General features: G+C 33.7%; 1 protein-coding gene across 2 annotated transcripts in view; it reads left to right on the forward strand.

The window, feature by feature from the left end:
* The window catches only part of Pde9 (phosphodiesterase 9), a 157311-nt gene that overhangs the window by 50807 nt on the left and 88777 nt on the right, over window positions 1-17727 (forward strand). For both annotated transcript variants that reach the window (XM_072904079.1, XM_072904080.1), the window contains one exon: window positions 1859-2062. The gene's annotated coding sequence lies outside the window, so the exon portion shown is untranslated. The remainder of the gene's footprint in view (window positions 1-1858; window positions 2063-17727) is intronic.

A 17727-nucleotide genomic window follows, 5' to 3' on the forward strand; every position in this document is an offset into this window, starting at 1 on the left:
GCGTTAATCTAGTCCGGGGTATAATGAGAACCTAGTTTTGCAGTCGTCGCTCTGTCGCGGAAGTTGTCGTTCCGACGAATCAACGTCGCGGCCGCGGGTGAGATGCAATTTTCGAGAGAATTTTAATGTGAAAGATCCTCCGCGACGGAGGATGATCTCCTCCTAAAAATCTACGCTGCGTAAAAAGTGATTTCAGGTTTATATTTGATTGAATGGACAATCGACGATGTCATTCGCGGTAGGTAAGGTGGTAAGCTCCACGTTGGTGAAATGACGTTTAATCCGGTAGCAATTTTACGACGAGACGCGGCAGCATCGATGGCGAGCCACAACGGTCTTAATCGTTCGTTTTACGAGCTCGTAAAATATAGCATTAAGTCACTATCACGGAAACTAAACAGAGATGTTACCGTCGTCACGTTGGTTCACCAGAATCCTCCTCTTATGTAATTGGACAATTTAGACGAAGTTTGTGCGAGAGACTAGGTATATCTCGCGTGAAGTTCAGACCAAACTTGCAAATTGCACTGTGCATTCGTAAACGCACAGAAAGAAGGAAAATAGAAGGAAAGTTAAAAATAATATGAAAAAGAAATGTCAGACATCAAGAGATATGATTCTTTTACAATTCTCTCTAAAACATTTCTTCTCTCTCTCTCTCTCTCTCTCTCTCTCTCTCTCTCTCTCTCTTTTTTTTATTCCGAAATATTTAATAAATGTCGAATCGCGGTTTCTCTCCATTTATCTTGTGAATTAATCAACCGCGAATCAGGGCGAAGATATTTTTTGTAACTTTTTTACGAAAAGAGAGAGAAAGAATCGGTGCGAGAGCAAAAGTCGACATTGAATCACTTGCGGACGATATATATGGACGAGGCGGCAAATCGACCCTCGAGAGTGCCGGACTTGGCACGTTTCCAATCTCGTTGAGGAAAGAGGGAACGAGGATGCTACCGCGGGTGGTCCTCTTAATTAACTTGTTTCGCCGCGCACTCGAATGCGGAAGACTACGTGACGACATTCTACAAATCTGTGCGCATTAGTCCTCTTACGTGTGGTATTAAAGCTGGCGTGTCTCTGCCGTTTAAATTTTCTCGCCTCAAAATCGGCCGCGCGGTAAGAAAAAAAAAAAAGTCCCTTATCATCGAGATATTTAAAAGAGAGATTAATCGCCAATTAATCGTCACATTTGATCGTGGCTTTGTTGTTTCAAGACAATGTATTTATATATGTTTGTGTTTTAATCTTGTATTTTTTTTCGACAAACGGATTTGGATTTCCAGCGATTATGTTAAATAATGTTATTTTAAAAATTACATAAATTTTGCAGATATATAAAGGTTACGGTTTTAATTTCTTGAAAACTTGTTTAATTACTCTGAAATATCATCTTCTGTTCGTTTATCTATCTACCTATCTATCTTTCAACAGATGATAATCGTAATCTAGCTAATATTTTATAATAAACCATATATTTTAGAATATGTGTACCTACATACATTGCTAAATTTTTATTAAATTATAACGATTTAAAAATCTTTTTACTGCAACGCATTTTTAATTTTTATACATCTGTTGTGTAATAATGAAAAATAAATAATGAAAAAAGATAACTCATTGGAGAAAAATTAGACGCGAGAGATAGTCGATAAATCACAAATTTTCTCGACTACAATTGCGTTATCAAAACTTATATTACATACCTATATGAAACATTTTTTTCTGTTCACGATTATATATATATATATATATATATATATATATATATATATATATATATGTGTGTATAATGCGTTTCTGCAGTGCTTCATAATCTAATCTAATCTAATCTTTTCGTCATTATTGATCTCTGTTCTAGATCGTTACATCGTTCAAAAGTTCAAGGTCTTTGGCTTCGTGAGAAAAGACATATTCCGCAGTTCGAACTGAGTATCGTGCTATTTGGATTCACGTGAGGATTATCCCGATCTCAAAAGTTTCTTCGAGGAGAGGAGGAAAACGAAGTTTTCGAAGGAGAGGCACGTGAGAAACCGAAGAAATAAAAGACAGAAATAAACGTAAGGTAAGTCCTCTCTACATAATACATATTTAGCGTTGTTATCGATTCTTCCATGGATTTTCTATCTGAAAGTTATACGCAATGCGTATTTGAAGGGACAATAGAGCGTGACAAATCGTGATAATATTGTGATATTTTTCAATGATAAGATTTATCTCTCTTTGTTTTCTCTCAATTTTAAATAATTTATATTTGTACAATATAAGCGAAAACAATTTTATTTTCTCACAGTTCATATCGGATTAGTTTTGCTTCACAGAGAAGAATATACCGCTACACAGAGCGTTTATATATATATGAGAGGGACGGAAGATAATTTGTAGCGAACAAACGATACGACCGTATTATTCCAATTCAAAGAGCGTTTCATCCGATTTTTAAATTATTCATTCGCAGATTATTTAAATTTTACATCTTACTTTTATCGCTCGTTATACAATCGGTCTCGCGGAATAAAGTGTGTTTTCGTTCTCAAAAGTGTAGATCCCTCGGTTATCCCAAGGCTTCACGGTTTGTTCCACCCTATAATGGACCATCGCTACAAGATTGTACTCGCGGGATTTATACGGAATGGCGCGCGCGTACATTCCGGTTACTTACCACTTCCTTTAGCTCACTCCGCGTAGAAGTACTGTCGAGCCAAATGGAGAGCTCTCCGGTGATCTAAAAATAGTCTCCACCCGGCGGAAAATGCTTCGTACACCCTCGTACGTCAAAGGACGACGGGGATCCTTGTCAAGCTGTTGGTTGAAAAGACGTCGTGAAAAATGTGACGACGCGATAATTGCATTGCCTCGTCGTGATCGATGGCGATGCACGAAAAGAGAAAAAGACCGGTCATGAAGATGGATAAATTGAAACAATAGAGTTTTACAGAACGAAAGTAGTTTATCCGGTCAATCTCTGCTCGTAGATTTATTATCACAGCGCGATAAAATGTAATTCGAAATATGGTCCAGGGGTTTTAATAATATCAAATAACTCTCTTCATTTTTGTAAAATTAAACTGGGTATAATTCACTCGAACAGAAAATATCTTCTGCTCTCGGATATTAATTTTGTTAATTTTTTCATAAAGAATTTTTAATTAATCTAATATTTATTCACGAATAAATTGTATTTTTCTTTTAACGAAATCACAGGCTACAATGCTAAATCCGAGAATATAGTTTTTATAATGTGAAAGAAGACGTTAAATAATAAATAAAATAGAGTGTTGAACTTTATTGTTAAAAATATCAAAGTATGATTTGAAAGTAAACACTATACTATTCTTATCTTGGTAAATTCCGAGTTATTAATGCGGCTTGTTATTATAACTTTCCGATAAACATAGTACGTTCATAACCTTTTTTGATATTTGTTTATTAATAAATATTTAAAATATATTGATTATTGAGAATAATTATGTAAATAGCTTTGTTTAAAATATTTAAAATTTTATTTTTCTTTTTTTTTGTATGGACGTAGATAGAAAATATTTATATAATACAATAATTAAAATTACTGAAATAAGAATTTCATGAAAAAAATATCAGAATTTGTATTAAAAATAATATTTGAAAGATGAGAAATTTTCAGACATTTTTTTGCTTTATGTGTTTGTGATTATTTCAAATATATTACAGTAAAAAAATAACTAGAGAAAGAAAAGCGAGAGAAGGTTCACATTTCTTTTAAACGTAATTATTTTGTATTTTATTTATTTAATATTAATTTATAAAAATATAATTTAATAGAAAGTATAAAAAATAAAAACGGAGAACCATAAATTATAAAAAATAAGTAAATACAGTGAGAACATAAATTTATATAAATAATATGAAAATATTTTTTATTGTTTATATAATTAGAGAAATAATTACTTTAATTGATTATTTGAAATCTCTACCGAGAAATATATTTAAAATGTTTATTTTTAATTCGTTAAAACAACTAAACATTTTAAACATAATTTGATTTATTGTATTAATAAATTATTGTTTTATAAATAATAATGATATATTTCATAAATAATAATTTATCATTATTATTTCATCAACTATCTAAATAAATAACGCAGTAGGAAAAATAACTGATGTAAAGTTTTATTTTTTATTTCAAATTTTTCTATTTTGTTTAGCTTTGTCGCAATTTTGAAAAATATCATGTAGATTATATCAAGAAAAATAAATTAAAAAAATAGCTGACCATACAAAAAGTGCATTTTGCAAAAAAATATTTTTTTGGTTTTTTGACTTGTTAATAATAAGTTCTAATTTTAATATATAAAAGTTTATAATGTATACAAGTTGTCTTGAAATCATCAAATATACTGTACACAAATTTTTTACCTGACTTGGAATCTATGAAAAAACGATATTGTGATTATCAAATAACTAGAATAAGATAAGAACTTTTGGTGACTTAAACTTTAGAAAATAAAATAGAAATAAAATAGGAACAATTTCTTTAGTTAATTTTATAGACTTTAGCAAACTTTAAATTTTTTCAAAAGCTGAGCTAGAAAGATTTAGTGTATGAAAAATTGGAAAAGTTGTATAATATATGTAAATGTACGAGAAAATTTCTCCAAATTTGTGAAAGAAATTTGCGACTGAAAAAATATGCTGTGATTATGATATACTTTACATATACATACATGCACACATGTATTTTATTTCTGACTTCTCTAGTTTCTTGCTGACGCTGATAAATGTGTGGCGACCTATTTTATTTTTAGATACGATGTTGAATCTCGTGTAGATTAAAATAACCGCTGCGTTTGTTTATAGCAAATGAAAATTGATTGATATATAATGCAAATGGATTATATCATTAGTACGTATAAATGTGCGCGAAACGCGCTTACGAATAATGTAAATTATTATGAGTATCAATATGTGTTTCTTGCGATGAGAGACGGTTAAATTTTGCGTTAAATTTTTTGCTTTTTTTCGTTCTTATCACAATGACAAAAGTTTGCGCTTCGACATTTACTTCAAGATGCCGTATTTTGCATCCGCAATGGAATACAGTTCAAGTCTTCCCCCGAGTATGTTACAATATTTACAGAATATTGCTGCCGAATTTATTTCTACCCAGGGAATATCGTTGCTTTTCCGAAAAAGTGGATAAATAAAATAACTCAAAAATACGATTGTGCGTCATAAAAATGTGGCATTTTATATCAATATTTATATGTTTGTAAATAATTGTTTTGTTTAAAACAAATTTTATTAAAAATTAGAAATTATCTCGGTGACGAGCGTTTTTCCAATGTTAATAAAAAAATAATTTTCCGATACTTGGTGCGTTTGAAATTTTCATCTTCAATTATGTTCAGTGAAACAAAGTGAGAGATCATTTTCTAGTCGACAGTCGGCCTGCAAAAATGGCCTGCAGAGCTTTTCTTTCATTAATTTGATCCTAGCCGCTGTTAGGTAATGAATTCAATTCTCATTAAATGCGTTCGAAAAGGAGAGAGGCTTCCGGTAGATCCTTTACTGACAATCTGTCGATTCATTACAGGCGTCCTTTTGTTACATTCGTGACAACGTTCCACTTTGGCGCCACGTTACTTTCTATTATTACGGCTCTCTGTTAGAAATTCAACCAACTTTTGCAATTTATTCTCATGTTATTAAAATAATAGTACGAGGAAATACAATAATTTTTTAATATTAAAAGAAGAGTCATTATTTTTTGGCGGTTTTTTTTCGGCGAAAACTTAAATTTAGTTTTTTTTCTTTTTTCCATTTCCAATCTAAAGACTCACGAATGTGACTCTATCTTGAATGTTATTAAATATTTAAATTACAAGTTTAATTAATTTTTAAATTTTTATCTCATTAGGAATCTAAACGAAAGATTAATATTTGAACACTGAAATATTAACCAATACTGATTATTTTGAAATCAATGATTTTTTTTTAATTGGACAGCATTTTTTAATATTTATATTGCTAAGTACCTTTAATCAAGTTTGACGTTAAATTTTCTCTAAAGTAGGTTTGCTTCAAGTATTAATTGAATTCTATGAAGAAACCACTTGAACTTTCCTAGTGTCATGAAACTTAAATTTTCAACTTAAAGAAAAGTTGTCAAAAGTTATCAAATTTGTCAAATAGTTTATGTATAATGCGGCAGTCTATACACTTTTTTTCCTCTTTTCTTAAGGGTAGGGTAAGAACTTAAGGTAAGATTTTTTCAACGATAATCAAACGCCGATAGAAGGAGAGGAAAAGAGCGTATTTTGCATTTTTCCCGATACTCTCGAACTTGGCTTGCTTTGAATTTTCCATTTTGCTAGCATGCTTGCCTTGTATTAATATATCGCGCACATACATACATTGATGCATACACAATAATGCACAAACCTGAGAGAGACTATGTTGTGACGGTTTCCCTTCCTGTGGCTTCACCCCTTTGGCTGCGCGGTTTCGCGTTCTAAGGTATAATACAATACATAAAGCTTCGTATATTATATATCAGTATAGTATATCGAATGCTTTATCGTAGCCCGTAGCCATATTCATTTTATTCAATTGATACAAGTAAATTGGACAATCGCAATCTCCTGGAAACTTATGAGATTTTATACTCTGTTTGTTACTTACTACATTGCTCTGTCGCGGAATTGATTTCTGTAATCGGAATGGGAAAACAAACGATAAAATCGACAAGCGTTTGCGACAGTTTCAGTTTCATATTGCGGAACAATCGTTCAGTTTTTTGTTTAATATATACATGTAAACGTGTTGCTAAAAACATTTTCACGAATTTTCAATTTTTGTCAAATTCTCTTTAGAACTTTTACTAAATGTAAGTTTAGAAAAAAATATACATATCTCAAACAGTTATGTATACATCATTTATAAAAAAAAAAGGAGAAAAAACAAATATTAATATTAATAGGATATAAAACTTTAGATTGCTTTCTTTGTAGCATCATAAAAAAAACTATTCTAATAACACAGCAACAATAATTTCACGTTTAGTACTCAGTATTATCACAAACTGGTTTTTACCAGATAAAAGGATTATATGACTCATATAGTACACATCTCATTGTAAAGTTATTATAAAGATATTATGAAGCTAACAACTCTAAATTTATTTAATTACCGCACATATATAAATTTTTTAGCATAATTTTAGAATTATTTAGCTGTAAAGACTTGTTATAATATGATATCATTTGTCAAAAATTCGGCTGCGGTTTGTTTCGATCGATTTTTAGTCGGTTTGTCTTTGATTGTTTAAAATCCTACACTCGCGTATAGCAATGCAGTATAATGTGTTTATGCTAAGAGCGACGTTAAGCAATCGTCAAGGCAATTCGTGTCTTCGTTTGTCGATGCGTACGTGTCAACGAGAAGCACATACTGTTCATAAGCAAATAAATTTCAATTAAGGTAGTCAGCGATGAAAAACGAAGAATTTCTCTTGTCCCGTCTTCTTGTCGACATCTCGCGAATGTTGAATGGATTATTGGACTCTCGCAGTTTCGCGATCAACATATGTGACACAATTTCGTCTGTCGCGCCCGCGTTGAATGCTCGCAACATATGCAGCGCTCGAATCGTGAAACTCGTCAACGTAAAAAAAAAAGATTTTAATTAAATTGGATTTTAAATAGTCGACCTTCTTTTAGTCAAAAGTTTCTTTGAAATGCGTTTAAAACTGCAGTTTTGAACACGGCTTTCATTGCGTTGGAAATATACACACGATTTTAATAACGTGAAAGGGTGCATTTAATTAAATGCCACGGTGTTTACCGATGTTTAGTGATTCGTGAGATTCCTTAGGTAATGAATTCCTTAGATAATAACTGAATTAAAACTCCATACAAATTTTTATGTTCCTGGATATTACTTATTATTATTATTATTATCTAATGTATTATTATTAGTATGATCTAATCGTTTTACTTTGTTGATTGTATTAATACTGCGCCTTAACGCATACAATCATATATTATGAATTCAGACCTTTTACACACAAAGATTGTACTGATTTTCCTCTCGCGTTTCCTTCTTTACAAACTCAATTATCCCTCTGCTAATAATCTCGACATCAGCAGGTGGGCGCGAATATATAGCCGAGATTTATCTTTTCAGTTTAACAATATCGTTCTAACAACAATATCTAATAAAAATGGCTTTTCTTCTCTGCGGTGTCCATGAACTTTTACGTCCCATATTATATGTCGAGATGAATTTTAAAATATTAAAAAATATGTAAATACACACATTGTTACATCGGTAGTATTCACGAAAGATAGAAAAAAAAATGATAAAATGATGTCATTAATATTAAAAATTCAAAATTAAAGATTGAAATAAAAATAAATTATGGTAAAAAATAAGATTTTTTATTCTGCTATTTTTTAAAATTAATTATGCAATCTAAAATAAGCTTTCTTTTGTGTTTGCTCACAGCAATATTACTGGAAAATCAACGTTTATTACAACAGTAATTTATTTCTAACCGTGTTAACATTAAACCTGTAAACGTGTAATGTTTGAAAAGTTGTCGAAGACTAAGTCTATTAACCTCGACATTTCGAAGTTTCGTGCCGCTTTAAGGATTAACACATTTGCGATGTATGTTCACGGAATTGCAGTCTCCCGGCGACTTTTCTCTATTTTCTCGGGACGGAACGTGACAATGTCGGCTTACAGTTCATCAGGGGACTCGATGTTGGTGGCTCGCGTCTTTGCTTTTACAGCAGAGTTCGTCGTCGTCCAATGAGTAATGCCCGGCGAGCTTTCCGGTTTAAGGATCTAACGAGGATTTGTCTGTGTTGCGACCACCGACGACGAGATTCTCCGGTTCCAAGTCCGATTGCGCACGCGTTTATCTAATTGCTGCGATTATCGTTCGTACAAGGAATTCATTAAACCGACTACGATATTCTATCTGCGTGGTAGGCGTTATATCAGCCCGTTCTTAATCCAGCTTATTATTATATTATTTTTGCGATCGAAAAAGAAGACGATAAAATTTTAATAATAATAAGATTCTATTCGTAAAATTGTGGTAATTAAAATTTTAAAGTTCTAATTATACGCAGCTTGCTTATAAGTACCTACTCTAAAATACTCCGAAGAGAGAGAGAGAGAGAGAGAGAGAGAGAGAAAGAGATTGGTAACTGAAATATTTTAAAATTTCTCAAAGAAATTTTGTTCAAACTTTTTAAAAGATGCACTTGATAACTTTTGCGCGGCGAGAGAATCGGGCAAAGAGAAGAAGCATGAGCGATGGCGGCCTCGAGAGTCGCTAGTAGAGGCAACGAGGAGAGAGCTTTCAAATGACGGCGTAAGCCGTATGCAGACAGCAGCCTGTTTGATATTCCATCGGGCGACGGCGGCGTCGGCCTTCCTCCGTGCAGATCCTCGACTGCAAATCGCGGCATTAACGCCCGATCGCTCATTGTTCGCCGACGATGGCGAGCGGCCTAATATGATCGATCTGTCACCGGGTAGCACCTCGGGTGGCTCTTGGAGAGCCATCGTCGAGAGGCGAGCCAAATGCGAGTCGACCGGAACAACGTGTCGTCGTCGCTCCAACAGATTTAGGATCACGGCGCGACGGGATTTAGAACGCCAACGGAATCGATTTTGCGCCTTCTGTAGATTCATCCGATCGCATACTCGTGCCTAGAATACGTTATACGACGTAACCCGTATTTATGCCGCGCATACGCGCGGATGGCGATCGAGCGCGGTAACTTGCAATCGGACATATCATTGCTTCGTGTTTAGAGTGCGTAGAATATATAATAATAATTTAATTAATACATGATAATTTATTTATACACTAATTATAATTATATTTAAAATGTTTGGTCGATGAATCAGAAATAAATAGGTATATCGAATTTTGCGTGCAATTGTTAAAAACTCCAAGAAATTATTTCTCTTATTCTAATGAGAGATAACATTAAATTAATTATTATAAATATTAACATACTTGAATACAGGAATTTATTTATATATTTATATATTCTTATTTTGATTATTATAATATCTGTTTTTATTTTCGTTTTATTAAATTACATTAGCTATTTTTGTAAATTAATTAACGATAAATAAAATGAACAATAATTGTTTTGAAATAAATTTTATATGTGTATATATATATATATATATTTTTTTTTTTTTCTGATTATCTTACAAAGTACAATATTTTAAATAATGTAAGAAATAGTATCTGAAATATGTATATGTATATAGCCAATTCAAAAGAACTTTACTATTGTAAGTAAAAATTTCACTTTTCTTTGTGTAATAATTTTTGGTTGAAATGAATACATTTAATTAACACGTTTAATGATTACGTTTTAAATGACTTTTTTATGTATCGAATGAATTTATCGTGGTATTTTAATATCCCTTTTCTCAATTTTAACTTTAAAATATTTCGGTAAAATTACATTTAATACATCTATTAATTAAATACGCGAGCGGATTATACTTATATATCGAAGCGAAATCCAAGAGAGAAACAAATGGGCGCAAACCATCGAACGGAAACATGAACGAAAATGTTACACGGTTGCCTTAACCCCACAGAAATGCGTTATTTTTACCCTCGTGGTTGGAGAATGGCTTGGACATTCCGAAACGAGGTATTAAAAGCTATTCGTAAAATGTTCCTAGAGTTTCCTGCAATTGCATGCTATAAACATAGACCGGCGCAATTTCTACCAGAGCTGCATTGGCACGAGATTCTTTTTCCTGAGATCTTAACAGTTTGCTCACGTCCTCGCAGAGGGACGATTTTCATACGGCATGCGTCAGGATGCGCATTGCGCCTCGTAAAACGCACCGACGGACGCAAGAGTTTCCGAGTTTAAAATTTATTAGTACTTTTTAACGCGTGAATTTGATATCGGATATATCGAGCAACTTTGAGTAAACAATTACAGTTAGTAAAGGATTACTGTTCAATTTTGGTCAATATTAGCTCACGATATGGACGAACATAATGCAAACTAAAATAAAACAAATATATCTTTAATAATGAATGCACATAATTAAAGCAAATGTAAATATTAATATACATAAATAATAAAATTTATGGTTAAATATATATAGTATGTGTATATATTAATAATTATATATGTATAATTTATATATAATTATATGTATATAATTGTTTTTTTACTGTGTGTAGGATATGAGGGGGAGGGGGGTATTTATAAGAAGACATAATTATAATAAAATTTTTAATTATTAATATATATTAATTTTAAAGAGAATTTTGTCTATTTTTCGCATTTTATTCAAACATTTATTCTAGAGCAACATAAGCACCTGTTGTTTGTCGACATCGTTGCGTTTCATAACCAGATATAATTTAGATTTCGAATGCTATGTGGAGATTGTTTGCTCCAAGTTGATCTTGTAAATTGCAAGACTTATGAATGCTCGGAGTCTGCCAAGCCAGTAGCTTTAATTGCGAGATTTGCGGGGATTCGCGAGTACCGACGTTGTAAATTTCTTACTCGTCGTAGACGATCGCGCAAGCGTCTCGCTTAATCCTCAGAGTAATTAGAGGCCTCTCTCGATGTTCTCTACGCCCGGGGACCTAGAGATGGTAACAGTTTGTTCGTAGATTTACTAACGTGTTTTACCCCGTCTCGTATCCTCTTCCCTCGAAGGAGTTTCATCGAGAAACTCCGGTCCGTTTGTCAAGTTCTGTTCCTCTCTCCAAAGACATTCGCGAATCTTGATTAACCGTATATATATTAAGTCACGCGTATTTCTCGCTACGATAATTTATCTTCCTATCGCGCAAAACTGGCAATGTATCTTGAGATGTGCAAGTATCTCAATTTCTTCTCGCGCACAAGTCAATTTATTATTCATTTTTTATTTATTTCTTCTTATTCATATTATATTATTAATTAAAGAAGGAGGCACGAATTTTCAGTTTTCTTGATTTACTTTATCACGATCTTTTGATTGCTTTACGTAACGTGGGTCGCATAAACAGTGTAGGTAATCATACACTGTGACAGAGAGGCGGAGAGAACTGTGACCGGTAATAGGTGTAAACACATCGGCCAAATGAAATTGTGCACACTGTGACGCCGGATTGATCGCGTGACATTACGCTAACTCTTGGCGATCACGCTCGCTATTCCGAGTGTCTCGTGATTGCGAAAGGCGGCGTTTAATTATTTATCGACCCTCTGGCTGTGGACCAATGGACCCACGTATAGCACACGTATAGCGCGATCAAGATAAATTATTATTTCCTATTTTGTGTACGCGCGTGTGTCTTGTGTCGTATGTATGTATATATACGGACTACCAGTTTACTAACAATAAACCGATCGTATCCCGGTAAACTTTTGGCTCACGCGTAAATATCGGGCTTACCAGACTTTGAAAGATTGATATTGTCAAACAAATCAAGCCTATCTTTTTCTCCTTTACGCGCAACGATCAAAGCGTTCTCTATATAGGTGGCAACGCTTCCATGAAAGCTTCATGCATCATCAAATTTAATTTACCTTCCGTATCCAATTTCCCATCCGTATCTTTATCCATTAGTTCAATCGAACTCGAGACAGAGAGGATAAGTGAGTAACGTTCTTCGAAGGAAAAACCGGAAGCGTGATGGAAGCATCCATTTGATACGTCGTTAATGCGATCACCTGTATAACGGTTGAACCAACAACAAACACACTGAATCTTTATCCGGAGAATCGTCGCTAGGGGGGAAGAGAGAGAGAGAGAGAGAGAGAGAGAGACAATTCCCTTGGGATCGTCTCTGCGCGCGTTAGTGTCGTTAATACCGAAGTAATCCAACTTCTCGCCGTAAACAATGTTAACCCCGGATAGTTTCGCTATCGTAGGCGACTCTGTACAAGCCTCGGATCGTGGGCGATCGAATTTATTGGTCATTGGAGATAAAATCGGAGCGCGTTATTCTTCTTCGTGTTTCTATCGATCTAAATACGGACGCGATCGAGTCTTTGGTCTACCGACTAAATACATATTTGCGTGCCCTGTTTCTCCGCGCGGAAGTAATTAGAAATTAGAAACCCGGGAGTGAAATTTAAACGCCCTCGCGACGATCGTGAACGAGCAATTCGACATTTCTCTAACTGAAAACAGGATATATTTGATATATTCTGATAAATTTGTTTATTCTAGCATGGAGCCCCTTATGTAATGGTTGTAATAATTTCAGCTTCGTCATGTTTGAGATATATGTGTGTGTGTGTGTGTGTGTCAGATCCAAATGACAAGGAATTTCAGAACCTATCATTATCATTCCACGAGATAGAATTATCATTCGTTATCACGAGAAAAGCTGATTCTCAATTCAAACATTTGTCCTCTTTCCTCCAAATTATCTTTTTTTACCCACTTGGATATATATTTCTATCCTACTTTAAACAGATTAAATTTCTACGGCTAGGTCATTATTTAAAAAAAATTTTTCTTCGTACTTGAATAAATGCAATAATGTTCCTCTCGTTCTTTAGATTCATTAACTTTGAGTTTCGGACATGTACATTTAATCAGCTTAATTAGCGGAAATATTCGTTTCCGACTTTTCTCCCGGTGCTTTTCTTTCAAAAAGCGAAGGCCAGTTTTTACCTCGGTGGTCAGCGTTTGCGAAACTTTTTAATAGTTAATTACGACAGCCGTGCTCTTCCGTCGGAATAAGAGCAATCATCAGGAAAGAGAACCGGAGCGAAGCCGCTCTTAGTTTTGTTTCTGGCAGTAGTCTATGCATCTCCGATTGCATAAACAGCAACCTCTCTCGCTGAGCTTTTCGTCTACAGTCGTTTTTTACTTATGGCATTATTTAATACGAGTATATATTAAATATGAAAACCATTTTGACATAAAGAATTGCGTATGTGGATGAAGCAAACCCCTGTAAAAATTATTTGCTTTCGCTTTGAGAAAAGATTCTGAAAAGCTTGCGAGATGACAATTCCGAACGAAAACGTGAAATAAATTTTATACTCAAAGGCAATTTCATCACGAATTATTAACGCTTAACGCATTTTTTCAAACGTTACTTTTTTTAAATACATGGTGCTTTAATTTTTATAGATGATTTAATTTTAATAATATATAATTTTAATAATATATAGATCTCTATATGCAGAATTTTTCTCGAAATTCAACTCTCTCTCATTCTTTTTCAAAATTCAAAACAAATAATATCCGAACTGAATATGCAATAAAATATGCGAAAATATTCGAAGTAAATAGCTGTAGAATATACGATAAAAAGCTGCGTATAATTTACTTTTCGTTCTCTCTATCATTTCGCAACTCGCGTGCAATATTAATTTTACGGTATAAGATAAAAAGAAATTAGTTGTACAGCATTCCATTGAACGCATAACGTTTAAACAGCGTTTGAACTGTAAAATATGATGTGTTTGTCTATTTGTAATTGTACGTGTTAATGCGTTCACGTGTCATTTGATATTTGCAGAAAACGTCAAATGATGAGCCATTGATTTTATCGTATATCGGATGTATTACTGAAATACTTTGACTCTCTGACTCGCGTTTGCAAAACGATCGCGCGCGTATCGCGCTTTATAAATATTGATTTATCGCGATTTCTATTTTATTTTACCACGCATACGCGCGTATCGGGCGCGCGCACGCAGATTATACTTTATAAAACGACGTAAAAGCCGACTGTGTTTAATAGCGCATTGGAGATTTAATTGATGTCGTATTGCGTATTGTGCTACAATCATTATTTTTATGACGAATTGTTAGTATTTTTATTATCCTAACGATGAATTGTAGTGAATTGTTTAGCATTTTTATGATCCTAATATTATACTGGGTGGCCTATTACCATTTGAATAGGTTGCAATAAAATCTCTTTCTCTTTCTTTATAATAAAATTATTCCATTTATTTCTTTTTTTTCATATCAGTTATTGTAAATTATGTTTAAATTACATTTTACATCTCTTAAGAGTATTTTAAATTAATTATATTTCAAATTAATAATAAATACACATAACTTATATATTATAGTTATATTACTACGTTTATATTATAATTTATTACTATCATTTTTGAGAGATAAAATGAAAATTGGCTATCGCATCTCAGAATTAATATCGACCTTCCGATACGCATCGCGGTGTTCGGTTACCTCGAATGTGACGCTTGGGTCCGTAATACGTTCGTGTTGCCATTTGAGGTGTACCAGAGGCATGGCTTGAAATTGACCGTGGGGTTTATGCGTGTAATGAAATTCTGATGGGACTCTACGGGCGCGCATGACGCGGCCAATCGACATTTTGCGGTCTGCGCGACCGCTCGGCCGGAAATTCGTTCTCCGTCATCTTCGAGGGACGTGTCCAAGTGCTCTGCCCGGTCCGACGTTCGCGTTCGACAGCGATTTTTATTAAACTTCTTCTTGCCGCGTACTTAGGATTGTCTAGATCGATCGTACAAAAAGAAATTGTTAACACGTCTTGATATGCAGTCAACGCTCGGCGATTGTGACAGTAAAGGATTATTTAATATTTGAACATGTATATTGCGAATATCATGCGGAAATGTTAGAAATTATATCGCATGGCACGTACATTTAATTATTCATGAACTTATCCTCGACGAGAAATTGATTATCATAGTAATCCGACGTAATCTCGCTCGAGAGAGCGACCGGCGTAAGTAATTAAGCACATCAAGCTACCTGCCATAAATCGTAAGTTAAATATCGCGGCGATGTTTTTTTTCTTTTTTTTTATATTTTGCATTTGTAACTATATGTATATAATTTTTGAATTATGATGACATCCTCTTATCGTTTACTATAGAGCACAGGTTTAATCAATATCGATTAGGTGATTCATCAAACGAGGAAAAGTCAAGATTTTGATGGATGTACATGTCGCGGTATTTTTGCCAAGAAAATTTCTATCCGAGTTGTAAAGAACCGGGCCGATCTCTCAGGTTTGTTGATGTAAATGTGTCTTCTTTTACCAGCAAACTTGAATTATCTGATCACGACTGATCGCTTCCGCTTAAATGAATAACTTTTTATGATTATTTTACTTTTAGCACAAATAATATAGTATGCAAATTACATTGAAATATAATATTTATAAATATTAAAAAGCTTACATTTTTTTTTGTAAGACATAAGAAAGTATTAATTACGTAATAACAATTTGTTATAAAGTTATATTAACTTCGTTGTTGTCTACCTGATAAAGTAAACAGTGTTTCGGGTATGATGTAACAAATTTTGATTTTGATTGATAGAAACTGTACTCCATTTCACGATAACAAGCGACGATAAGATTGTGTATTTCGATATGAAAATCCCAAAGCTTACAAATACCTAGATAGTGGGACATATGAATTTATTCAGTACCGAGTTGTATGCTGAAAATAATATATACCGCGCAGATCGGACTCTGTTGACAACCTTTGTTGGTCGACACTGCACCATGTATAGAATGCTATAAAGGTGGATCGTCACAGAAAATGCCCGCAGTCAATATTCGCGTCGCATCGTGAAGTATCAATCGGCACGGTGGTGCGTATTGATTGTTCGACATTGTGAAGTGTATGACAATCGATAGACGACGAGCTGCTTCCTCGTCGATTGTTCGCCCTTCTCGCGAAGGGTACGAAATTAGTTTCGTCGAGCGCGAAATCGCTCTCTCTTTTTTTTCTCTTTCTCTCTCTCTCTCTCGCTCCGCCAAAGGTGTTACGAAAATATTTTATCGTTTGGTCGCTCCCGCTTTCAAAACTCGATCCATAGCCCAGTATAAACTCTCTCTCTCGTCCTTTGTACCTTAATCGAGTGACATCCACACTGCCGACGCGCCAAATTTCGCGTTCACCCACGCGCGAAATTTATCGTCTCTCCAACGCTACCATCTCTTTCGTCTATCGTATCCCGAGGGCTATTTCCGGCTCCAGTGCGATTTCCGCCAGATACGACCTTGGACGATCCTCTATACACGATCGCGGATGGTCAATCGTGAATGGAAGTAACACTGAAATTTAATCCAGTCCATTGTGTTAATGGATGATGATGTCAAGTTTCTCCTCCAAGAGAATCTCCCGCGACACTATCGCGGGATACGAAAGAGAGCGAGAGAGAGCTATGTATTTTATTCCGCCTTGTATTTTCCCCTATTATGTACATTTGCGCTCTATGGTGTCGAGCGGCGTTGCAAATTTAATGATGTTTCTCTTCGCTCAAGCTTTCGGCTTTTGGAGCTCTTACGTGCGTCATGTCGCTTACATAATTTAATACGTTTCGTTTTATTCAATTATGTTTCGCAGATAAGCGTAACTGTACTCGCATTTGTATATAAAATTATATTTAGATATATAATTTATATATAATCGTAATATTTACCCAACAATCTACTTATTAAATATTTATATATAAATATTATTAAAATATTTATATATAATGAAACGTGAAAAAATTAATTTATTATATATATATATATATATATATATATATATATACGTTTATATACATATATGTATATAAACGAATATTTTTTATTTTAATAATAGAGATTCCATACGTGTAAATACTTTTTGTTTCTTCAGAAATAACATATGTGTTTGAATTTTTAAATTAATAATATTTTTAAATATGTATGATACTCATGTATACTCACTGTAAACATTTTAAAAATAT

Source organism: Anoplolepis gracilipes, chromosome 13, assembly GCF_047496725.1.
Source record: "Anoplolepis gracilipes chromosome 13, ASM4749672v1, whole genome shotgun sequence".
Taxonomy (NCBI): Eukaryota; Metazoa; Arthropoda; class Insecta; order Hymenoptera; family Formicidae; genus Anoplolepis; species Anoplolepis gracilipes.